The 17888-nt window shown below is 51.8% G+C and overlaps 1 pseudogene across 1 annotated transcript; it reads right to left on the bottom strand.

Moving 5' to 3' along the window:
• Nucleotides 1-10935: 10935 nt before the first annotated feature.
• LOC149431324 (glutathione peroxidase 1-like) lies at nt 10936-14139 on the bottom strand (annotated as a pseudogene). The gene is made up of 2 exons (XR_016309330.1): nt 13840-14139; nt 10936-11503 (listed from the first exon to the last, which is right to left on the bottom strand). The product of XR_016309330.1 is annotated as a glutathione peroxidase 1-like (transcript).
• Between the last annotated feature and the right edge of the window lie 3749 nt (nt 14140-17888).

Genomic DNA, 17888 nt, shown 5'->3' with positions numbered 1-17888 from the left:
CCCCTGGAGCCATGGAATGACACCTGAGAGCAGTACGGGGCCCCTGGAGCCATGCAATGACACCTGAGGGCAGTATGAGGCCCCCAAGTATGGAACGACACCTGAGAGCAGTATGGGGCCCCCGAGTATGGAATGACACCTGACAGCAGTATGGGGCCCCCAGAGCAATGGAATGACACATGAGAGCAGTATGGGGCCCCCAAGTATGGAACGACACCTGAGAGCAGTATGGGGCTCCCAAGCATGGAATGACACCTGAGAGCAGTATGGGGCCCCCAAGTATGAAATGACACCTGACAGCAGTATGGGGCCCCCAGAGCAATGGAATGACACCTGAGAGCAGTATGGGCCCCCCCGAATATGCAATGACACCTGACAGCAGTATGGGGCCTCCAAGTATGGAACGACATGTGAGAGCAGTATGGGGCCCCCAAGTATGGAACGACACCTGAGAGCAGTATGGGGCCCCCAAGTATGGAACGACACCTGAGAGCAGTATGGGGATCCCAAGTATGAAATGACACCTGAGAGTAGTATGGGGCCCCAGCAATGGAATATCACCTGGGAGAAGTACAGGGCCCCTGGAGGCATGGAATGACACTTGAGAGTAGTATGGGACCTAGGAGTCATTAACTGTCTACTGAGAGTAGTAAGGTGCCCCCAGAGCCATGTAATCACAGCTGATGGTAGTATGGGGCCCCAGAGCCATGGGTTGAGAGTAATGAGAGTAATATGCCCCCCCCCCCCCAAGTATGGAAGGGCACCTGAGAATAGTAAGGGGCTCCCAGAAGCATGGAATGACACCCACCTGAGAGTTGTATGCCCCCCCCCCCCCCTCGAGTATGGAATGACACCTGAGAGTAGTATGGGCCCCCAGAGCCATGGAATGACACCTGAGGATGCTATGGAATAATCAGCTTATTACTCTCAGGTGTCATTCCATGGCTCAGGGGCCCCATACTACCCTCAGGTGTCATTCCACAGCTCAGGGGCCCCATACTACCCCCAGGTGTCATTCCATGGCTCATGGGCCCCATACTACCCCCAGGTGTCATTCCATGGCCCAGGGGTCCCATACTACCCCCAAGTGTCGTTCCGTAGCTCAGGGGCCCTATACTACCCCCAGGTGTCATTCCATAGCTCAGGGGCCCCATACTACCCCCGGGTGTCATTCCATGGCTCCTAGGCCCCATACTACCCCCAGGTGTCATTCCATGGCTCAGGGGCCCCATACTACCCCCGGGTGTGATTCCTAGGCCCCATACTACTTCCAGGTGTCATTCCATGGCTCAGGGGCCCCATACTACCCCCGGGTGTCATTCCATGACTCCTGGGCCCCATACTACCCCTAGGTGTCATTCCATGGCTCAGGGGCCCCATACTACCCCCGGGTGTCATTCCATGGCTCAGGGGCCCCATACTACCCCCAGGTGTCATTCCATGGCTCAGGGGCCCCATACTACCCCCGGGTTTCATTCCATGGCTCAGGGGCCCCATACCACCCCCAGGTGTCATTCCATGGCTCAGGGGCCCCATACCACCCCCAGGTGTCATTCCATAGCTCAGGGGCCCCATACCACCCCCAGGTGTCATTCCATAGCTCAGGGGCCCCATACCACCCCCAGGTGTCATTCCATAGCTCAGGGGCCCCATACCACCCCCAGGTGTCATTCCATAGCTCAGGGGCCCCATACCACCCCCAGGTGTCATTCCATAGCTCAGGGGCCCCATACCACTGAGCACGTTTTTGTACCCAGACTTCAGCCTTAAACCTGAGCGGACCTTCTGGTTGGTCGCAGCGCTGTGATTGGTTGTAGAGTCCCTGGAATGGCAGAGATTGTGGTGAGTGACGGCCTGTGTTCCCTCGCAGATCAGACCAGCTCCCCGCTCATCCAGCAGATTTCCCGATCCCTGGACTGGGATACGAAGATGAACATGGAGAGGGATCTGATCTTCGGTCCTGGCAGCTTTCTCAGCCTCCTATTGGACAAAGAAGAACCTGCAACCTGGGACCTCCCCGACCCGAGGACCGTGATGACGGCAGTTCTGAGCCTGAAGGACGGACCGAAGAGTTACTACATACTGTGACCATGTGCCAGCCCAACACTGATCCAATCAGAGTCCAGATATAAAGACCCCCCAATCCCCTCCCTAATACCCCTCGTCCTTTCCTGTCACCCCAAACCCCACCCTGTGCCATCCCCCCACTGTCCCTCTATTGTACCCCAATCCATCCCATCCCTCTATTGTACCCCAATCCATCCCCCATCCTATTGTACCCCCAATCCCCCCTCTTATACCCCAATCCCCCATCCCTCTATTGTACCCAATCCCCCACCCCCGTCCTATTGTACCCCCAATCCCCCATCTTATACCCCAAACCCCCCGTCCCTCTATTGTACCCCAATCCCCCCTCTTATACCCCAAACCATCCCATCCCTCTATTATACCCAATCCCCCATCTGACCCTCTATGGTACCCCAATCCTCCTATTGTACCCCAATCTCACCTCTATTATACCCCAATCCCACCTTTGTGACTCTTATACTCCCATCCCCCCTCTGACCCTCTATTGGACCCCAGTTCCCCTCTGTCCCTTTATTGGACCCCAGTTCCCCTCTGTCCCTTTATTGGACCCCATCCCTCCTCTGTCCCTTTATTGGACCCCATCCCCCCTCTGACCCTCTATTGGACCCCATCCCCCCTCTGACCCTCTATTGGACCCCAGTACCCCTCTGTCCCTTTATTGGACCCCATCCCCCCTCTGACCCTCTATTGGACCCCAGTCCCCCTCTGACCCTCTATTGGACCCCATCCCCCCTCTGACCCTCTATTGGACCCCAGTTCCCCCCTCTTGTAGTTCTGATGGACAGGACTGGTCATAGTCAGTTATTTGTATTTCTCTCCTCTGTACGTTGGCTCCGCCCTGTCCAGATTGTTCTTAGAATTTAGAAGGTTTTCTGTCTCCAGACACACAATGGGATGCAGAGGCAGCAGAACAGGTTTTTTATGAAGTGTCAGAATGTTTATAGGGAAGCTGACACACGCAGAGAGCACCCGGACAAGCAGGTGGGAAATTACCCATAAAAAGCACCAACAATGCCCATTTTCCACCGCTGATTACTCAGCATGACTGGAACAGGTGCCACCACCTAGAACAGATTCATGTGTTTTAGAATTTTCATTTGTTGCCGGTGATGATTGTTGGTGTATAAGTATAAATGTCTCTTCCACACATGGAATACTGGCAGTTTATCTTCTGTGCGACATGATGGGCGTAGAATTCTAGGGTGATGGCATTGTCCCCCAAAGGTGACCTTCGCTTTATCGTCACAATCACCGATTAGAGAGCGATTTCTCACAGATCAGTAATTGTGCTGATTTCAAATATAAACTCCCAGCATGTCCAGACACCCAGCCCACCTCCAACTGAGAACTACAACTCCCAGCATGTCCAGACACCCTGCCCACCTCCAACTGAGAGAACTACAACTCCCAGCATGTCGACACCCTGCCCACCCCCAACTGAGAGAACTACAACTCCCAGCATGTCGACACCCTGCCCACCTCCAACTGAGAGAACTACAACTCCCAGCATGCAAGACACCCAGCCCACCTCCAACTGAGAGAACTACAACTCCCAGCATGTCGACACCCTGCCCACCCCCAACTGAGAGAACTACAACTCCCAGCATGTCGACACCCTGCCCACCCCCAACTGAGAGAACTACAACTCCCAGCATGTCGACACCCTGCCCTCCTCCAACTGAGAGAACTACAACTCCCAGCATGTTGACACCCTGCCCACCTCCAACTGAGAGAACCACAACTCCTAGCATTCAAGACACCCTGCCCACCCCCAACTGAGAGAACTACAACTCCCAGCATGCAAGACACCCTGCACTTCTCCAACTGAGAACTACAACTCCCAGCATGTCGACACCCTGCACTTCTCCAACTGAGAACTACAACTCCCAGCATGTCGACACCCTGCCCACCTCCAACTGAGAACTACAACTCCCAGCATGTCGACACCCTGCCCACCTCCAACTGAGAACTACAACTCCCAGCATGTCGACACCCTGCCCACCTCCAACTGAGAGAACTACAACTCCCAGCATGCAAGACACCCTGCCCTCCTCCAACTGAGAACTACAACTCCCAGCATGTCCAGACACCCTGCACTTCTCCAACTGAGAGAACTACAACTCCCAGCATGTCGACACCCTGCCTACCTCCAACTTAGAAAACTACAACTCCTAGCATGCAAGACACCCTGCCCACCTCCAACTGAGAGAACTACAACTCCCAGCATGTTGACACCCTGCCTACCTCCAACTGAGAGAACTACAACTCCCAGCATGTTGACACCCTGCCTACCTCCAACTGAGAGAACTACAACTCCCAGCATGTTGACACCCTGCCTACCTCCAACTGAGAGAACTACAACTCCCAGCATGTCGACACCCTGCCCACCTCCAACTGAGAGAACTACAACTCCCAGCATGTCGACACCTTGCCCACCTCCAACTGAGAGAACTACAACTCCCAGCATGTCGACACCCTGCCCACCTCCAACTGAGAGAACTACAACTCCCAGCATGTCGACACCCTGCCCACCTCCAACTGAGATAACTTCAACTCCCAGCATGTCAACACCCTGCCCACCTCCAGCTGAGAGAACTACAACTCCTAGCATGTACAGACACCGTCCATACCTCCAACTGAGAGAACTACAATTCCCAGCATGCAAGACACCCTGCCCACCTCCAACTGAGAGAACTACAACTCCCAGCATGTCAAGACACCCTGCCCTCCTCCAACTGAGAGAACTACAACTTCCAGCATGTCCAGAGATGATGTCTGTACATGCTGGAAGTTGTAGTTCTCAGTTGGAGTGAAGGGTGTCTGTAGTTCTAAGTTGGAGTGCAGGGTGTCTGTACATGCTAGGAGTTGTAGTTCTAAGTTGGAGGAGTGCAGGGTGTCCGTACATGCTGGGAGTTGTAGTTCTCAGTTGGAGGAGTGCATGGTGTCTGTACATGCTGGGAGTTGTAGTCCTCAGTTGGAGGAGTGCAGGGTGTCTGTACATGCTGGGAGTTGTAGTTCTCAGTTGGAGGAGTGCAGGGTGTCTGTAGTTCTAAGTTGGAGGAGTGCAGGGTGTCTGTACATGCTGGGAGTTGTAGTTCTAAGTTGGAGGAGTGCAGGGTGTCCGTACATGCTGGGAGTTGTAGTTCTCAGTTGGAGGAGTGCATGGTGTCTGTACATGCTGGGAGTTGTAGTCCTCAGTTGGAGGAGTGCAGGGTGTCTGTACATGCTGGGAGTTGTAGTTCTCAGTTGGAGGAGTGCAGGGTGTCTGTAGTTCTAAGTTGGAGGAGCGCAGGGTGTCTGTACATGCTGGGAGTTGTAGTTCTCAGTTGGAGGAGTGCAGGGTGTCTGTACATGCAGGGAGGTGTAGCTCTCAGTTGGAGGTGTGCAGGGTGTCTGTACATGCTGGGAGTTGTAGTTCTCAGTTGGAGGAGTGCAGGGTGTCTGTACATGCTGGGAGTTGTAGTTCTCAGTTGGAGGAGTGCAGGGTGTCTGTAGTTCTAAGTTGGAGGAGTGCAGGGTGTCTGTACATGCAGGGTGTCTGTACATGCTGGGAATTGTAGTTCTCAGTTGGAGGAGTGCAGGGTGTCTGTACATGCTGGGAGTTGTAGCTCTCAGTTGGAGGAGTGCAGGGTGTCTGTAGTTCTAAGTTGGAGGAGTGCATGGTGTCTGTACATGCAGGGTGTCTGTACATGCTGGGAATTGTAGTTCTCAGTTGGAGGAGTGCAGGGTGTCTGTAGTTCTAAGTTGGAGGAGTGCAGGGTGTCTGTAGTTCTAAGTTGGAGGAGTGCAGGGTGTCTGTACATGCAGGGAGGTAAAAAATTCAAAAAACCTCCTGCGCTTAAATGGAATCCTACCCTCAAAAGCTGCTAACACTAAACTTATACCCAAATAAGTGAATAGTCAATTAAAATAAACAGTGTAGGGCTAATAAATAATATATATATATGAATATCCAGTGAATAAGTGATTACAATAAACCAACTCAATATACACCCCCTAGGTATATATATCCGGAATGATAAACAAAGAAATAAGTAATAGTGTCATGCGTGAATTCCCTCGTGGGGAATATCCAGTGCAAAAAGTGACAAATACAATCTTAATACATTATAGTGGCAAAAAAAACCATACGGTGCTCAAAATTGGTGAACCAATATTCAATTGCAAAAAGTCCAAACAATATAATAATGCGATGCTTTATGGTGGTCTTCCCACTCCACTCTTCATGCAAAAGTAATGTGCAGTGTGCGTGATTCACACGTGCCAATCCTTTAACGGCCAAAATGCCCCCTCACCTCCTTACTTAGACCCCACGGGGCCAGCACGCTTTGAGGATCAAACAATCCTATCAGAATGGATTCCTCTCTGGATTTCCCCTTTCACCTCCAGCGTCTACCAGACTAGCAGCCAGCTCCTCCCAGGGTCATAATGAGACACAAGCAGAGACCCTCCATAGTGCAACCAGTTTTATTAGGTAAATAAACAAATAGAAAGAGTTCCACTCACATTAGCCACGACTTGTTCCAGCTTCCTACCACATGCTATGGGTGTACTGCATGGGTATTACAACAGGGTGATCCAATATGGCCCCCACGCCGGAAATGACGTCACCGCATTAACGGAAGCTCCTCCCCACGTACCGACACATTGCGTCACGTTCAACACCTGATGAAGTCACGTGACCCTGATGAAGTCACGTGTTGAATGTGACGCAACGCGTCGGTACGTGGGGAGGAGCTTCCGATAACGCGGTGACGTAATTTCCCGCGTGGGGGCCATATTGAATCACGCACACTGCACATTACTTTTGCATGAAGAGTGGAGTGGGAAGACCACCATAAAGCATCGCATTATTATATTGTTTGGACTTTTTGCAATTGAATATTGGTTCACCAATTTTGAGCACCGTATGGTTTTTTTTGCCACTATATTGTATTAAGATTGTATTTGTCACTTTTTGCACTGGATATTCCCCACGAGGGAATTCACGCATGACACTATTACTTATTTCTTTGTTTATCATTCCGGATATATATACCTAGGGGGTGTATATTGAGTTGGTTTATTGTAATCACTTATTCACTGGATATTCATATATATATATTATTTATTAGCCCTACACTGTTTATTTTAATTGACATGCAGGGAGGTGTAGCTCTCAGTTGGAGGAGTGCAGGGTGTTTGTACATGCTGGGAGTTGTAGTTCTCAGTTGGAGGAGTGCAGGGTGTCTGTACATGCTGGGAGTTATAGTTCTCAGTTGGAGGAGTGCAGGGTGTTTGTACATGCTGGGAGTTGTAGTTCTCAGTTGGAGGAGTGCAGGGTGTCTGTACATGCAGGGAGGTGTAGTTCTCAGTTGGAGGAGTGCAGGGTGTCTGTACATGCTGGGAGTTATAGTTCTCAGTTGGAGGAGTGCAGGGTGTTTGTACATGCTGGGAGTTGTAGTTCTCAGTTGGAGGAGTGCAGGGTGTCTGTAGTTCTCAGTTGGAGGAGTGCAGGGTGTCTGTACATGCTGGGAGGTGTAGTTCTCAGTTGGAGGAGTGCAGGGTGTCTGTACATGCTGGGAGGTGTAGTTCTCAGTTGGAGGAGTGCAGGGTGTCTGTAGATGCAGGGAGGTGTAGTTCTCAGTTGGAGGAGTGCAGGGTGTCTGTACATGCTGGGAGTTGTAGTTCTAAGTTGTAGGAGTGCAGGGTGTCTGTACATGCTGGGAATTGTAGCTCTCAGTTGGAGGAGTGCAGGGTGTCTGTACATGCTGGGAGTTGTAGTTCTAAGTTGTAGGAGTGCAGGGTGTCTGTACATGCTGGGAATTGTAGCTCTCAGTTGGAGGAGTGCAGGGTGTCTGTACATGCTGGGAGTTGTAGCTCTCAGTTGGAGGAGTGCAGGGTGTCTGTACATGCTGGGAGTTGTAGTTCTAAGTTGTAGGAGTGCAGGGTGTCTGTACATGCAGGGAGGTGTAGCTCTCAGTTGGAGGAGTGCAGGGTGTCTGTACATGCTGGGAATTGTAGCTCTCAGTTGGAGGAGTGCAGGGTGTCTGTACATGCTGGGAGTTGTAGTTCTCAGTTGGAGGAGTGCAGGGTGTCTGTACATGCAGGGAGGTGTAGCTCTAAGTTGGAGGAGTGCAGGGTGTCTGTACATGCTGGGAGTTGTAGTTCTCAGTTGGAGGAGTGCAGGGTGTCTGTACATGCTGGGAGCTGTAGTTCTCAGTTGGAGGTGGGCAGGGTGTCTGTACATGCAGGGAGGTGTAGCTCTCAGTTGGAGGTGGGCAGGGTGTCTGTACATGCAGGGAGGTGTAGTTCTCAGTTGGAGGAGTGCAGGGTGTCTGTACATGCTGGGAGTTGTAGTTCTCAGTTGGAGTGTAGAGTGTCCATGTGTGCTGGGAGTTATAGTTCTTCATGAGTTATTACCTTTTGGGAGTTTTAATTTTCTCTCAGCTACCCCACCCTCCTCCAACTGAGAACTACAACTCCCAGCATGTACAGGCACCCTGCACTCCTTTCAGTGGTTGTGCCAAGTCATGGTGACTGACTCCTCTGAGGAGATAGCAGGAACTGTGACTCGCCCAGGGTGGAGGCCTCGGGGGAAATCCCATCAGACGTAAAATTTCCATCAGAGCGGAATCTGTGGTTCCCCCCTCCAGGCCTCCGACCTGTGCGAGTCACAATTCCTAGTATTGTCTGAGGAGTCAGTCACCATGACTTGGCACAACCACCGCAAGGAGGGACAGCATGCCTGTACATGCTGGGAGTTGTAGTTCATTAGTTGTAGGAGGGCAGGGTACCTGTACATGCTGGGGGTTGTAGTTTTCCATTCGTTGGAGGAGGGCAGAGACCTGTACATGCTGGGAGTTGTAGTTCTCCATTCGTTGGAGGAGGGCAGGGTACCTGTACATGCTGGGAGTTGTAGTTCTCCATTCGTTGGAGGAGGGCAGGGTGCCTGTACATGCTGGGAGTTGTAGTTCTCCTTCCGTTGGAGGAGGGCAGGGTGCCTGTACATGCTGGGAGTTGTAGTTCTCCATTAGTTGGAGGAGGGCAGGGTGCCTGTACATGCTGGGAGTTGTAGTCTTCCATTAGTTGGAGGAGGGTAGTGTGCCTGTACATGCTGGGAGTTGTAGTTCTCCATTAGTTGTAGGAGGGAAGGGTACCTGTACATGCTGAGAGTTGTAGTTCTCCCTTAGTTGTAGGAGGGAAGGGTACCTGTACATGTTTGGAGTTGTAGTTCTCTATTAGTTGGAGAATGGAAGGGTACCTGTACATGCTGGGAGCTGTAGTTCTCCATTAGTTGGAGGAAGGCAGGGTACCTGTACATGCTGGGAGTTGTAGTTCTCCATTAGTTGGAGGAGGGCAGGGTACCTGTACATGCTGGGAGTTGTAGTTCTCCATTAGTTGGAGGAGGGCAGGGTACCTGTACATGCTGGGAGTTGTTCTCCATTAGTTGGAGGAGGGCAGGGTACCTGTACATGCTGGGAGCTGTAGTTCTCCATTAGTTGGAGGAGGGCAGGGTACTTGTACATGCTGGGAGTTGTAGTTCTCCATTAGTTGGAGGAGGGCAGGGTACCTGTACATGCTGGGAGTTGTAGTTCTCCATTCCATTAGTTGTAGGAGGGTGTGTACCTGTACATGCTGGGAGTTGTAGAAGGGCAGGTACCTGTACATGCTGGGAGTTGTAGTTTTCCATTAGTTGGAGGAGGGCAGGGTACCTGTACATGCTGGGAGTTGTAGTTCTCCATTAGTTGGAGGAGGGCAGGCTACCTGTACATGCTGGGAGTTGTAGTTCTCCATTAGTTGGAGGAGGGCAGGGTACCTGTACATGCTGGGAGTTGTAGGTCTCCATTAGTTGTAAGAGGGCAGGCTACCTGTACATGCCGGAAGTTGCAGTTCCTTCCGCTGGAGGTGGATAGGGTGCTGAAGAGAGAACTACAACTGCCAGCATGTAGAGATGCCCTGCCCTCCCCGCAGTCATTGTGCTGACTCCAGCTCCTCCAGGAAAGGAATCGGGAATTGAGACTTGCACAAATCCGAGGGGGGGGGGAATTAACCATTTCAGCACCAGCTCCAGCAACACGTTCAGTATGGGTGGAGCAGATTTTGTGCCCTCCAGCTTATCAGGCCAGACACAGCTCTTCTCTCAGCAGGATTCTACATAGAACCAGCCATGGAGGCCGATACCACCACCAAGCTCTGCGTCTGAACATGCTGATCCTTTCTGGGCCCCTCACCTGAGGAGAGGCAGGGACGTTCTAGAACACACAAGCCTGATCTGCACACTTATTCTGTGTGGGTATGACAGCCAGGCAGGCAGCATTTTCTGGAGGTCACAAATAGTATCCCTGTAGGATTCCATCCTACATGTCTGGCTTGCCCTCTAGCCCCTCCCACTGTCATGCTGATCCTCTGCTCTCCAGTGCCACCTTTCAAATTCCAGCTGTGGGGACACTGATCACTTGTGGGCGCACCTGGCTACCTCCTCCTTTAAATGCGCTGTGTAACTGAGCAAGTCCACCCATCAGAAGGGCGGAGCTTCTGATTTACATACGCGTCTGGGGTCAGAAATACCATACATACCAAGCCAGAGGATCAGCATGACAGGCAGGCCACTAGTATTTTTCATTAGAGCTTGTGTATGCTCATGGACAGGTCACCTTTAAAAAAAGTCATTTTAAAAGGCAAAATTCAGGATTGATAAATTTAGCATTTTTTTAAAGCGCAGAGGGCGGAGTCACCATTATCTGCATTTTATATGTTCTTATCCCCAAAATCCCAAATGTAATGCTGCTGTTCAACCAATAGGAGTTGAGGGTGGAGCAGACGGCAACCTCCACCATTCCTGTACAAAATGATGAAAAACTGAGATCACAAGTGAAAGATTCCATTTATTGGATACAAAGTTACCCCTCCACAGCGATCCCCCCCAACCACAGAGCCTCCTACAGACAATTTACAGAACATCAGCTCCGCCTCTTCTTGTTTTAAAGGTGGAGCATCATGAGTAATCGGCTGCAGGCGATACCTGCGTCCAGCGGGACCCCCTAGAGCGTCATGAGCCGCCATCTTTGTTGCAATACGGCGTTCATTTCTGCGCTTTCAGCAGCTCCTCGATGTCCGGACGGATGTTGATGGTCTCGAAGCGCCGACTGTAACGCTTGTACGGAACTCCATCCGGCCCGATCAGGAATTTCTCGAAGTTCCAAGAGATGTCGTTGCGGCGAACCGGCGACCAGATGATGCTCTTGGGGTCGGTCATGAGAGAGACGTGGTCGTCGCTGGGGGAGGGGAGAGCCGACTTCAGGAAGGTGAACAGCGGCAGCTCCTTCTCCCCGTTGACGTCACACTTCTCGAAGAGAGGGAACGCCGGCTCAAAACCGCCACCGGGCCGAACATACTTCAGGGAGTTCAGGATCTCCTGGTTGGAGCTGTTCTCCTACGGGAGAGAGACGTCATCAGACACCACACACAGACAGATAGGATTGTGACCAGAGTGCCTCCACGTGGCCCCTACCAGGTAGCACCCCCCCACCCCCATCTGTGGCCCCCACTAGGTAACATCTCCTCAATGCCATGTGACCCCCCCCCCCCCCCATCTGTGGCCCCCACTAGGTAACACCTCAACGCCATGTGACACCCCCCCATCTGTGGCCCCCACTAGGTAACACCTCAACGCCATGCGACACCCCCCCCCCCCCCCCCATCTGTGGCCCCCACTAGGTAACACCTCCACAATGCCATGTGACCACCCCCACCAGATAGCACCCCCCTCTCCACCAGGTAACATTCCCTCTCTCCCCACCCATGTGACACCCTCCAGGTAACATCCCCTCTCCCCCAAGCCATTTGAGGCCCCCACCACGCAACACCCCCTCCCTCAACACCATGTGACCCCCCCACCAGGTAACACCCCTCCCACCCCAAAGCCATGTGATCCCCCACCAGGTAAGACCCTCTCCCCATCACCATGAGACCCCCCCCCCACCCCATCAGGTGCCCCCCCCCCCCCCCCAGGTAACACTCCCACGACCAACATGTGACACCCTCTCCCTCCCCAACACCATGTGACCCCCACCAGGTGCCAACCCCCTTCCACCAGGTAACACTCCCAGTCCCCACCATGTGACACCCCCTCCCTCCTCAACACAATGTGACCCCCACCACTTAACACCCCCCTCTCCCCAATGCTATGAGATACCCCCTAGTTAACCTCTTCAACGCCACGAGACTCAAGAGCAGGTAACACCCTCACCCCCCTCCACCAGGTAACACCCCCACTCCCCAACACCATGAGACCCCCACAAGGTAACACCCCCCTTGCTCCCCCTCCACCAAGTAACACCTTCAGTTCAACACCATGTGACCCCCACCACTTTACACCCCCTCTCCAACACGAGACCCCCAGCAGGTAACACCCTCACTCCCCAACACTATTAAAAGTGCAGCCCATCTGCATGTTTTACTGCCCCCCTCAAAAGTGTAGAGTAGCGTCTCGCTGTGCTCATCACAGCAGGCGCTCTATGGCTCCATCAGTGTCACATGGCTGCACTGTACTACAGTGACACCCAACACCTGTGTGACACCGAGAGTCATAGGGCACCTGCTGTGATCAGGATGAGGATGATGAAGGAAGATGAGCACTAGAAGGCGTTATATGGGAGAAAGGAGGGAATGGGGAGTGCAGAGAGATGAGGTACCCTATATATGTGGGGGGGGGGTGAAGGTGGAAAGCACTATGGAGAGAATGGGGAGCACTCATGGCTGTGGGGGGTGGGTGGGAAGGTGGAAAGCAGTATGGGGGGGTATGTAGAGAGGATGGGGAGCACTCATGGAAGGGGGGGGTGGAAAGCACTATGGGGGGCATGTGGAGAGAATGGGGAGCACTCATGGAAGGGGGATGAAAAGCAGTATGGGGGGGGGCATGTGGAGAGAATGGGGAGGGGGAAGGTGGAAAGCACTATGGGGGGGGGGGGGGGTATGTGGAGAGAATGGTGAGCACTCATGGAAGGGGGATGGGGATCACCATGTAGGTGTACGAAGGACACGAAGGAAGACATTGGGCACTAGGAGAATCCCAGGATCACCATGACCTATAGAAGCCAATCGCCTTCACTGACCAGATGAGGAATGAAATCTGATTGGCTGCTCTGATCTATAAATTAGACCGCAGGATGAGGGTGACAGAGGGCAATGATGGATCTACATTGGGCACTACACCAACCCATCGCAAATGGACGTCACCGACTGGCTGATACCCCCAGAGAGCGACCCCTGAGGATGAGCATGGAAGACCGCCATCCCCAGCCTCTCCTCCTGGATAATCCCTGTTCCCCGGCTGTCCTCTCGAACCTCCAGCTTCAGTCACTTCCCATCCTCTGAACCAGCATGCAGCCAGTGAAGTCTGATCTGTAGGCCGATCTAGAGTTAGCCATACACACGCAGATTTTCAGACGAGAACATTTGTGCAAAAGATTCTTTGGACTGTCATTTGAAAATTGTCATCTGCTTTTAATATTCAGTTTTAAAATTAATGTCATTTCTGAACGATCTCCACATACACTGGCCAAAAATTCGTTTGATCGAGAAAAGTTTTCCTTCCTGCCCCTTCGAATTTTCCCGTCACTGCCGTCAAAAGCGAACATCGATTTAACCCCTCACTAACGATTAGAAAATCAAACGACTATTCTCGAATGAAGAACTATACGTGTATGGCCAGCTTATGGGGGAGAAGCCGGGGGATGGGGATGACGGCGGCCCAGCGCCTCCACTCACCTGGTGCCCGAACTGGTTGCAGGGGAAGCCGAGGACCTGGATCCGGTCCCGGAAGTCGCCCTGCAGCTGGTTGAGTTGCCGGTAATCCCTCTCGGTCGTCCCTCAGAGTGACGCCACATTCTCGATGAGAAGGATCTTCCCCCGATACCGGTCCAATCCGACCGACTCCCCGGACAGGAGCCGCGCCGAGAACTCGTACACCGACCGCATCGACATCATCGAACGACCGATCATCGCACCGACCTCCACCGCTGCGTAATATATGAGCCACGCTGTGCGACCCCGCCCACAACTGAGCACGCCCACGCGAGGGACGGGCTTACTGACCTCTCCCATACAGTAACACTCCCACTTAGGATGGGCTAAATAACCCCGCCCGCTCCGGGACACACCCACAGAGGACAGACTCGCCGGCCCCGCCTCCTCCTGAGCGCAGCCGAAGTACGGCCTCCCTGACCCCGCCCTCTTTTGGGCGGAGGTGAAGGCATGGTTCGCTCTGCTACGCCCACAACAGGCCAGGTCCGCCCCTGTTGGCTTAACTGACCAATAGTGAGTCACGGGAGGGCGGGGCTTGATAAAACAAAGCATTCAGCCCTCCACTGCCACCTGCCGCTGGATTTCCAGGTCTGCAGCTAGTGTGACATTTTAAAGGGGAACACCACCTTCACGGCAGAAGGCACTCTAGCAGGCACAGAGCCCCAAATTCCCACCCCCTGCAAGTGTGATTGGCTCATTTCCATTCTCAGAAGTTGGCATAGAGCTTGAACTCCAGGTCCTGACATCTCCCGCGGAGGACAAAACTAGTTTATGGCAGTGCTGAGAAAAACGGGTGTGTGTTAGAGTTTTTGTGCTACACATATTTATTTCAGCCCTACTCATGACAAGAATGAAGACCTTATAGGGCATTTGTGGTGCCTGGTAGACCTTGTGGGATGTGATTGTATGATGGGCTCTTATGATGTCTGGTCGACTTTACGAAAATGACTGTCCAATGGGCTTTTGTGGGGTCTGGTAGACCTTCTAGGGCTTTTGCGGGATCTGGTAGACCTTGTAGGGCATTTGTGGTGTCTGGTAGACCTTGTAGGGCTTTTGTGGGGTCTGGTAGACCTTGTAGGGCATTTGTGGGGTCTGGTAGACCTTGTAGGGCATTTGTGGTGTCTGGTGGACCTTGTAGGGCTTTTGTGGGATCTGGTAGACCTTGTAGGGCTTTTGTGGTGTCTGGTAGACCTTGTAGGGCTTTTGTGGTGTCTGGTAGACCTTGTAGGGCTTTTGTGGTGTCTGGTAGACCTTGTAGGGCTTTTGTGGTGTCTGGTAGACCTTGTAGGGCATTTGTGGTGTCTGGTAGACCTTGTAGGGCTTTTGTGGTGTCTGGTAGACCTTGTAGGGCTTTTATGGTGTCTGGTAGACCTTGTAGGGCATTTGCGGGGTCTGGTAGACCTTGTGGGACATGAACGTATGGTGGCCTTTTGTGGTGTCTGGTCGACCTTGTGGGATGTGATCAGGGCGGACTGACAACTCATGGGGCCCCCGGGCAATAGGGGATCATGGGGCCCCTGTGTCCTCGCCCACACCCAAAAAAGCCTATGAAAAAGCCAGTGAAAGGTACCAGGAGCATCTCATGGGGCCCCCTACTGACCCCGGGCCCTCAGGCAGTGCCCGAGTGCTCGAATGGTCAGTTTGCCCCTGGATGTGATCGTATGATGGGCTCTTATGATGTCTGGTTAACCCTACAAAAATGACTGTCTAATGGACTTTTGTGGGGTCTGGAAGACCTTTTGTGGTGTCTGGTAGCCCTTATGGGAAATGACCATATTAATGGTTTTTGTTGTATCTGGTAGACCTTGTGGGATGTGACCGTATGATGGGCTTTTGTTGTGCCTGGTCGACCTTGTAGGGCTTTTGTGGTGCCTGGTCGACCTTGTGGGACATGACTGTATGGTGGCCTTTTGTGATGTCTGGTAGACCTTGGAGAAAGCGACAATATGATGGGTTTTTGTGGTATCTGCTAGCCCTTATGGGAAATGACCATATTAATGGCTTTTGTTGTATCTGGTAGACCTTGAGGGTTGTGACTACATGGTGGGCTATTGTGGTGCCTGGTAGACCTTGTGGGATGTGATCGTATGATGGGATCTTATGACGTCTGGTCGACCTTACGAAAATGACTGTATCATGGGCTTTTGTGGGGTCTGGTAGACCTTGTAGGGCTTTTGTGGGGTCTGGTAGACCTTGTGGGACATGACCATATTAATGGCTTTTGTTGTATCTGGTAGACCTTGTGGGATGTGACTGTATGTTTGGCTGTTGTGGATGCCTGGTAGACCTTGTGGTATGTGATCATATGATGGGCTTTTGTGATGTCTGGTAGACCTTGTGGGATGGGTCTGTATCATAAGCTTTTGTAGCATCAGCTAACCTTTGGGGGAAATTACTGTGATGTCTGGTCATCCTTGTGAGATGTGACGGTCTGATTGCCTTTTGTGGTGTCTGGTAGAACGTGAGAAAAATGGGCAAATGCTGGGCTTTTGTGATGTCTAACAGACCTTGTGCGAAGTGACCATATGATGTGCTTTTGTGATGTCTGGTAGACCTTGTGGAAAGTTGCTGTAGAGGAGCTTTTGTGTTGTCTGGTAGACCTTGAGTGAAGTGACCATATGATTGGCTTTTGTGGTGTCTGGTAGACCTTGTGGGATGTGACCATCTGCTTGGCTATTGTGACGTCAGGTAGACCTTGTGGGACATGACCATATGCTTGCCTTTTGTAGCGTCTGGTAGAACTTGTGTAAAGTGGCTATACGGTGGGTTTCTGTGACGTCTAGTAGACCTTGTGGGAAGTGACCATATGATGGGCGTTTGTGGCATCTTAGCCCTTATGGGAAATGATCATATCAATGGCTTTTGTGGCGTTTGGTAGACCTTGTGGGATGTGACTGTATACTTGGCTGTTGTGGTGCCTGGTAGACCTTGTGGGATGTGACCGTATGTTGGGCTTTTATTGTGTTTAGTAGACCTTGTGGTATGTGATCGTATGATGGGCTTTTGTGATGTCTGGTAGACCTTGTGAAAATGACTGTATCATGGGCTTTTGTGGGGTCTGATAGACCTTGCGGGATGGGTCCATATGATAAGCTCTTGTAGCATCAGCTAACCTTTGGGGGAAATTACTGTACTAGTGAATTTTGTGATGTCTGGTCATCCTTGTGGGATGTGACCATCTGCTTGCCTTTGGTGGTGTCTGGTAGGACTTGTGGAAAATGGCCATATGGTGGGCTTCTGTGATGTCTAATAGACCTTGTGGAAAGTGACCATATCATGGGTTTTTCTGATGTCTGGTAGACCTTGTGGAAAGTGACCATATCATGGGCTTTCCTGATGTCTGGTAGACCTTGTGGAAAGTGACCATATCATGGGCTTTTCTGATGTCTGGTAGACCTTGTGGAAAGTGACCATATCACGGGCTTTTCTAATGTCTGGTAGACCTTGTGGAAAGTGACCATACCATGGGCTTTTCTGATGTCTGGTAGACCTTGTGGAAAGTTGCTGTAGGGAAGCTTTTGTGTTGTCAGGTAGACCTTGAGTGACGTAACCAAATGATGGGCTTTTGTGGTGTCTGGTAGACCTTGACTGACATGACCATATGATGGGCTTTTGTGGTGTCTGGTAGACCTTAAGGGATGTGACCTTATGCTTCATCAGCTAAGCCTTATGGGTAGTGACTGATCAACCTTGTGGGAATAAACCATATTAATGGCTTTTGTGGTGTTTGGTAGACTTTGCGGGATGTAACTGTATGCTTGTCTAATGTGGTGTCTGGTAGACCTTGTGAAAAATTGGATTTTGCGATGTCGGTTAGATCTTGTGGGCAGTGACCACATGATGGGCTTTTGTGGTGTCTGGTAGACCTTGTGGAAAGTGACCATACCATGGGCTTTTCTGATGTCTGGTAGACCTTGTGGAAAGTTGCTGTAGGGAAGCTTTTGTGTTGTCAGGTAGACCTTGAGTGACGTAACCAAATGATGGGCTTTTGTGGTGTCTGGTAGACCTTGACT

This window comes from Staurois parvus, unplaced genomic scaffold, assembly GCF_062004578.1.
Source record: "Staurois parvus isolate SC_StPar_1 unplaced genomic scaffold, SC_StPar_1.0 ptg002293l, whole genome shotgun sequence".
NCBI lineage: Eukaryota > Metazoa > Chordata > Amphibia > Anura > Ranidae > Staurois > Staurois parvus.
This window is presented reverse-complemented; position numbering and strand designations above follow the sequence as displayed.